This window comes from Poromitra crassiceps (assembly GCF_964638095.1).
Source record: "Poromitra crassiceps genome assembly, contig: HAP1_SCAFFOLD_193, whole genome shotgun sequence".
Taxonomy (NCBI): domain Eukaryota; kingdom Metazoa; phylum Chordata; class Actinopteri; order Beryciformes; family Melamphaidae; genus Poromitra; species Poromitra crassiceps.
In genome coordinates this window covers 25,506-32,957 of record NW_028152191.1, presented here as the reverse complement: position 1 = coordinate 32,957, position 7,452 = coordinate 25,506, and the positions used below count along the sequence as shown (strand labels likewise).

At 43.9% G+C, this 7,452-nt stretch overlaps 1 long non-coding RNA gene across 1 annotated transcript; it reads right to left on the bottom strand.

The window, feature by feature from the left end:
- Window positions 1–4,801: 4,801 nt before the first annotated feature.
- On the bottom strand, window positions 4,802–6,407 carry LOC310770717. The gene is made up of 3 exons (XR_014552346.1): window positions 6,369–6,407; window positions 6,123–6,197; window positions 4,802–5,649 (listed from the first exon to the last, which is right to left on the bottom strand). It is a non-coding gene; the product is annotated as an uncharacterized lncRNA (long non-coding RNA).
- Window positions 6,408–7,452: the final 1,045 nt, after the last annotated feature.

The following is a 7,452-nucleotide window of genomic DNA, read 5'->3' as shown; positions in this document are numbered from 1 at the left end:
TCTCCCTCTGTCCTCTCTCTCCCTCTCTTTTCCTCTGTCTCTCTCTCCCTCTCCCTCTCTCCTCCCTCTCCCTCTCTTTTTCCTCTGTCTCTCTCTCCTCTCCCTCTCTTTTCCTCAGTCTCTCTCTCCCTCTCCCTCTCTTTTCTCTGTCTCTCTCTCCCTCTCCCTCTCTTTTCCTCTGTCTCCTCTCCCTCTCCCTCTCTTTTCCTCTGTCTCTCTCTCCTCCCTCTCTTTTCCTCTGTCTCTCTCTCCTCTCTTTTCCTCTGTCTCTCTCTCCCCTCTCTTTTCCTCTCTGTCTCTCTCTCCCTCTCCCTCTCTTTTCCTCTGTCTCTCTCTCCCTCTCCCTCTCTTTTCCTCTGTCTCTCTCTCCCTCTCCCTCTCTTTTCCTCTGTCTCTCTCTCCCTCTCCCTCTCTTTTCCCTCTGTCTCTTTCTCCCTCTCTTTTCCTCTGTCTCTCTCTCCCTCTCCCTCTCTTTTCCTCTGTCTCTCTCTCCCTCTCTTTTCCTCTGTCTCTCTCTCTCCCTCTCCTCTCTTTCCCTCTCCCTCTCTTTTCCTCTGTCTCTCTCTCCTCTCTTTTCCTCTGTCTCTCTCTCCCTCTCTTTTCCTCTCTCTCCCTCTCCCTCTCTTTTCCTCTGTCTCTCTCTCCCTCTCTTTTCCTCTGTCTCTCTCTCCCTCTCCCTCTCTTTTCCTCTGTCTCTCTCTCTCTCTCATACACTAAAGTGGGAGGGGAGCAAAAGAAGAAACAGATAGTGGCGTTTTATTGAATGAAAATCTAGGCTGCTAAAGGAACAATTTAGAGGGTTGGAGAAGGGACACTTCCCCTGCGGGCGGAGTGACTTCAATTACAATGCAGTGGCATGTTGGGCAAAAATAATAGAAATAAATAAAATACAAATCGTCTGGTGGATTTGCGCTCGCCTCTCCCCAAGAATCAATTTGTCATATTCAGGGCCGTACAGTATATGAGAAGCAATCTATTTCACACTGGAAGAATTACTCCTTTCCAATCGTGTGTGTGTGTGTGTGTGTGTGTGTGTGTGTGTGTGTGTGGTGTGTGTGTGTGTGTGTGTGATGGATGTGCGCGACTCTTCGTAAACATTTGAATGTCTGCCACCCTCGCTGGTCGGCCCCAAAATACTAGTCGGTTAAACGAGGCAGATGCTATTTGCACCCGGGTGTAAATATCTGATATTTACACTCGGGTGTAAATAGCATGTGTCTATTTGTACCCGGGTGTAAATATCTCATGTGCTATTTGCACCCCAATCAGAAAATGATTTGTCAAAACGTGGACTACTTTACCTGACTTCACCCTATACAGTTAGACACCTTTTCTCTCCCAATTCTTCTCCCATACTCACTCATCCCCTCTTCCTATTTCTCTAGTCTCACACACACACACACACACACACACACACACACACACACACACACACACACACACACACACACACACACACACACACACACACACACACACACACACACACACTCTTTCATTCTCTCTCTCTGCTTGGCCACACCACCAACTGGGGTCAATTAATCATCAAATATTATTTGCCTATTTACAGTGGGGCTAAGCTAAGCTGATTAGCGCTAGTCCAATAGCCGCTGATTCAACAGAGCTTATGGAGTGAAATCATAATGTGATGAGGATTTGGGGGGAAATGGCTTTAGAGTGATCTGATTGGATAATGTCTCTGAAAAGCTAAACAACAGGAGACCAAGACATGACCTTCATTAACACCTCTCTCTCTCTCTCTCTCACCTATGAAAACAGTGAAAGTAGTAGGCCGCCTACTACTGCTAATAGTTCAAAACTTCATCATTCTAGTCGCCTACTGTCGCTCCCTCCTCATTTCCAGGGTGCCAAATTGTGCTGCTTTGTCGCGGCCCTCGGCATCTGATACTGATGTACAAGGTCCTTTAGTGTCTGTATGAGACGCACACAGCTTTCAACTGACTCCAATGTAAATCCATCCGCGTCTAATAATAAAACATTTCACTTGGAACTAACAATGGGTTTGGGGGGGGGGGGGGGGGGGGGGCGGGGGGAATCCCCATCTTTATTTTTATTTTTTTCTCAAAGTGAAATGTTTTATGGTCACTCACGATTCAGTAGGTCACGGGTTGGCTTGGTTCCAGCCTCAAAACTCATAACATAATGAGTAATAATATGTAATATAAGGATTTTCCAAAATGTCTATGCAGCAAATGAATGGGGAACTCTCTTCCGGTGCAAGAGATGTCACGTGACTGTTCAGCTTTATTACACCAGGATTAGGTTTTAGCCAGCTTTAATTCCACCTCCTGGAATGAGATCCACACTGTAGTCAAAGAAAAGATTGCACACACGCAGATGCGCACACACACACACACACACACACACACACACACTGTATTCATATCTGTGTGTGTGTGTGTGTGTGTGTGTGTGTGCATGCGCGCGCGCAGAAAGAAAGAAAGCATGTGAGGAAATAAATGGTTATGATAGACGCAGCACAGAATGTGCCATTGATTCAATACTGCAGGATATTTTTCGTCAAATGATCTCACTGCACTGGCAGGTCATTTCTACTGTATACTCGATACATTTCACTTGACTCGATACATTTCACTTGACTCGATACATTTCACTTGACTCAGAATGATTAGAGAAATCATAATAAAACAAAGAATGATCGGATGGAGGTATCACTAGTTGTGTTTCCATTACACTTTTGCGCAAAACAATTGCGATATTTCTACAATTTCGAAAAAGTACAATTGCGACTTGCAGGCGTTTCCATTAAAGTTGAGTTTGAAGTCCCGTCTCACGTATTCTCGTAGAATCTCTCTCGCGAGACTCCACTTTGAGGAAGATGGACGTCCCGGGCGTATTGCGTCGCCTCCTTGGTGTTGGCAATGTGATTTCGTTTGCTACTGCTGCTGCCGTGACTATTTTAAACAGAAGAAGAAGGCAGCGGATGATAGTTTATAGGCAAAGTCCTTATGTATGGCAGCGGCCACGTATAATGGATTTCTGGGAGAGGATCGTAAACGAGGAATTCACCAACGAATTGTGGATTCAGAATTTTAGAATGTCCCGGGCAACGTTCAACGTGCTTTGCGACGCTATTGGACCTCTTGTGGCACCAGCCCTACCATCCCCTCGCGAGGCACTTCCTACACAAAAGCGAGTAGCTATTGCCATTTACAAACTAGCTACTTGTTCTGAGTACAGGGTTGTAGGTGAGACATTTGGAGTAAGCAAAACCACTGTGCACAGATGTGTGTATGGGGTTTGCCAAGCCATATGCGATACGCTGATGAGGCGAACAATCAGTTTGCCAGGCGTGAACGAGGCACTTGAGATTGCACAGCGCAATTATGAGGCACATAAAATACCCCAGGTGTACGGCGCAATCGACGGGTCTCACATACCTGTTCGTGCCCCAAGTGATGGCTATCGCGATTATGTAAACAGGAAAGGTTGGACATCAATTGTCCTGCAGGCCGTGGTTGATGATCGATTAATCATCAGGGATATCTCCGTGGGATCACCTGGATGCGCTCATGATGCTGCTGTGTTTGTCACATCGCATCTGTTTAGGTAAAACTCCAAATCTTACCAAGTATATTTGTCAACATTTTTGTCAAAATATGCCATTATACTTAATAAGTCAAAATCATCTAACTTGTAAAATTTCAGTAGATAATGTAATGTTAATCTAATCGACTGCTAGAACTTTTATTTACATGTCTTCCACTGCAGTCTCTGCATAACTCACTGAGCCATCTCATGGTCAACATTGGTATTACACATTATGTTACTGGATATCACCACAGATGTTTGTTTTTTGTTTCTAATAAAAAACAGCCAATGGAACATGAAAATATGCAGTTGTCTGTTACAAGAAATATTTTTCACTTGTTACTCTGGGGTGTTTAAGGCCCCATATCTTACAGAAATGACTGTTTAGGTGATTTTGACTTATATTAAAAGTCTGAGTTTTGGAATGTACCACACCAAACCACAAACATATTTTTGGGTTGCCTTCAGATATCCAGCAAAACACCCCCAAGCAACAAAGGACATCGAGGGAGTCCAAGTGCCACTACTCCTTGCTGGTGACCCTGCATACCCTCTACTACCCTGGGTCATGAAGGGCTTCCCCGGTCCCAATTTGACAGCAACACAGGAAACTTTCAATGAACACTTGAGTGCCATCCGTGTGAAAGTGGAGCATGCCTTTGGACACCTGAAGGCAAGATGGCGTGTCTTGTCCAAGCAGTCTGACATAAACTATAACTTCATGCCGGTGGTGGTGGCTGCATGTTGTGTTCTCCACAATCTATGCGAGGAGAAAAGACAGCAGCTACCACCTGCGGCATTAGGTCCTGCAGTGCCCCATGCCCAACAGCCCCAGGGATATCATCAGGAGCAAGATGCAGGAGGCCTTGCGATTAGAGAAGCTCTTGCACAGCATTTGGTCACAGCTCGTTAGTTTAGCCACACAAGCAAACAATCTGAAATCATAAGTAAAGTTAAGTTTACCTTTACCCACACTTTGAGTGTACATTGTTATTACAGTAACACACAAGCACATAGCAATGGTTTACTGTTTCAAGTTTAATGTGTGGTTTCACATAACATTTTGTTAACACAAAATATTTTTTCATTGTCTTATACAAGTGCCGTTTCAAAGAACAAAACAATATGGCTCCATGTACTGTATAAGCTGCCATTACAGAGAACAGGTACACTATGGCAACAGTTACTTTTTTTTTTGTGGTTTCACACAACTTTTTGTTAACACTTCATATTTCTTCTTACAACAGTGCCTTTTCAAAGAAAAAATAAATATGGCCCCATGTAGAAGAAGCTGCCAAAATGAACAGTATCGCAACAGGCAAATAGCCTTTTTGTGCAAAGTTCCTTAACAAAACAGAGCTGCATGCTTTCCTTGACTTTCTCTCTCTGTGTGTATCTTTGTATGGCTGTCAGTCAGTCGGTCAGTCAGTCAGTCAGTCAGTGTAGCCTACCTGAGGGCCTCTGTTTGTGTACACACATATTAAAGCTCAAAAACGTCAACATCCCTAGTTAAAGTTAGTGCAATTAACTGTTGCATGTAAACTTACAGGTAAATAACATTAAAGTGACTAACATAGCAACATGGTAGCTTGGTTGTATGTGTTATGACCTACAAAGCTTGGTATGTTCTGTAAGACTGGGGATCACCTCCCCACTCATCTGAGGGAGATGTAGGAGGAGGCTGCTGCTGATATGATGGAGGTGCTTGGTTGTGGTACACAAAAGGCTGCTGCCCTTGGAAGTAGGGATTGTATGCTGAAGGTGGTTGCTGGGGGAAAGGCCGAGCTTCAGCCATCACTTCTAGAGCATGAGCATGGCGCTCTGCTACATCTGTTGCCCTCTCTAAACATTGAACTGCTCGATTAAGCGCATCAGAAATCGCGCTTAGGGTGGCCTGATCTTGTTTTGCTTGATCCCTCATCAGGCTCATGTGCACTGATGTAGTTGAGGCTCTACGCTTCTTTGGCAGTCTCCATGCCTCTTGAGGTGTAGGTGTGGGTAGAGATGATGCTTCCTCTTCTGGCACAGGGGCGTCATCAGGGCCGTGGAGCGGCATGGGCAAAACATCAAAGGATGCTATAATGACAAGAAGAAGGGATAATGAGATAAATAAATATATACACAATACTGTGCAAAAGTCTAAAGAGTTTTTATATAAATTGTCTTGGATGTTTATTCTTTTTTTCCTCCTGTATTAGTGTGTCAATAGACTGCTCTTGGTACATTTTGTGATATTTGGAACCTTCAATTATTTTTGAAAGCATCTTACATGTACCTGAAACTTTTGCAGAAAGACAGATAAAAGAATAGTTCTGTGTAAAATCTCTAGTTTATATTTTTTAACTACTCGTTTCATTTTCTCCTCAAATTAAGTGTTTATTTTTTGTATTTGGGCAGATCAGGTTTGCAGGATAGATATTAAGAGGGAATAAAGCAGCAAACAAATAGTCACGACGGTAAGCCCACTTTGTTATTGTCCTATTTCTTTTCTGATCTAATCAGCCAGCCAATATGGTGTGACTTTAAAAGATGGCAAATTCTTGGCTTACCCTCCGAATCCGTGGTACTAGTCCCCGGAATTGGTTCCTCATCGTCGGCGTCTTCGTCTGCCTCGGCATCAGCATCTAATAATTCATGGAATACATAATGGAATATAATTACAATAGTAGCACTACAACATCTAAATCAGGCCTACAACAGATGGTAACTAAGCTGTCCCTAGCGTTAGCATGCATGTTCACGTTAGCACATTTGCTGACTTCAGGCCATATAAAAATGAAAGAATTGGGACTTACCCATGCTGTTGATAACTGACGCCAATGATTGCACGATGGGCTGATGACCTAAAATGCTGTCCATGGCACCGTAAAAGTTAAACTTTACTTTAGCCTTTCCCCCGGCTCCGCTCTTGCACAACAGGCGTCGTTCTGATAGGTAGCGTTGCTTTAAAGTTTTCCACTTGCTGCGGAGATTTTGCCACGGTTTATTGAACCCCTTCTCCCTCATTTTCCTTTCTAACTCCCTATAACAGTCTGCATTCCTCTGTTGTTTGCTGTCTAATATGCTGGTTATATTGTCCTCCCTAATGAGGTTTAGAAAAATCGTTGTCTCCTCTTCTGTCCACACATACCGTGTCATGTTTGTAGCCAGCCGCCATTTGAACAAACAAAGAGAACTGCGTCACGTGACCCCTCCTCTACGTCACGACGTATGGGTCACATGACGTGCTAATGCGAAAAAGCTGTTTCCATTACACTTTTGCGATATACTGCTATATCGACACGTCTGAAAAACCACCTCATGAGAGCGCAAAAACGTTTTGCGATATTTGGGAGGTTTTTCGAAATTTACATGTTTCCATTACCCACTTTCTATTGCGATATTTCGATTTTGCGCATTTCTGAGTGTAATGGAAACACGACTAGTGAGGTAACGTTTGACTATCTGAAAGAAGCTCAGTGCAGCTTGCTCACCAGAATAGCACGTTGATTGGAGCTTTCTGCACATGGACACATACTGTAGGTGTGGGCCTACAGCACACTGTTATCGTGTGTGATGACGTGGAGCTTGACTGCCCCCTCGTGAGGGATTTAAGAGAGAGAGAGTGAGGGGGGAGGGGAGGGGGGGATATAAGAGAAGCAAAGAGGAAAGGAAAGAAGAGAATGATGAAAAAGGAAGCCAGAAAGTGAAGCCAGAAATATAGAAAATAGCCAAAAAGAGTGACAGAGGAAGAGAGGAAGAGTGAGCAGATACAGAGCTAGAAATAGAAAGAGGGAGAGGGAGAAAGAGAGAGAGAGAGAGAGAGAGAGAGCAGATGGAAGTTGATAGCATTTAGAGACATCTTTCCATTTATGGGATTAAAATGCAGCAGCCACACAC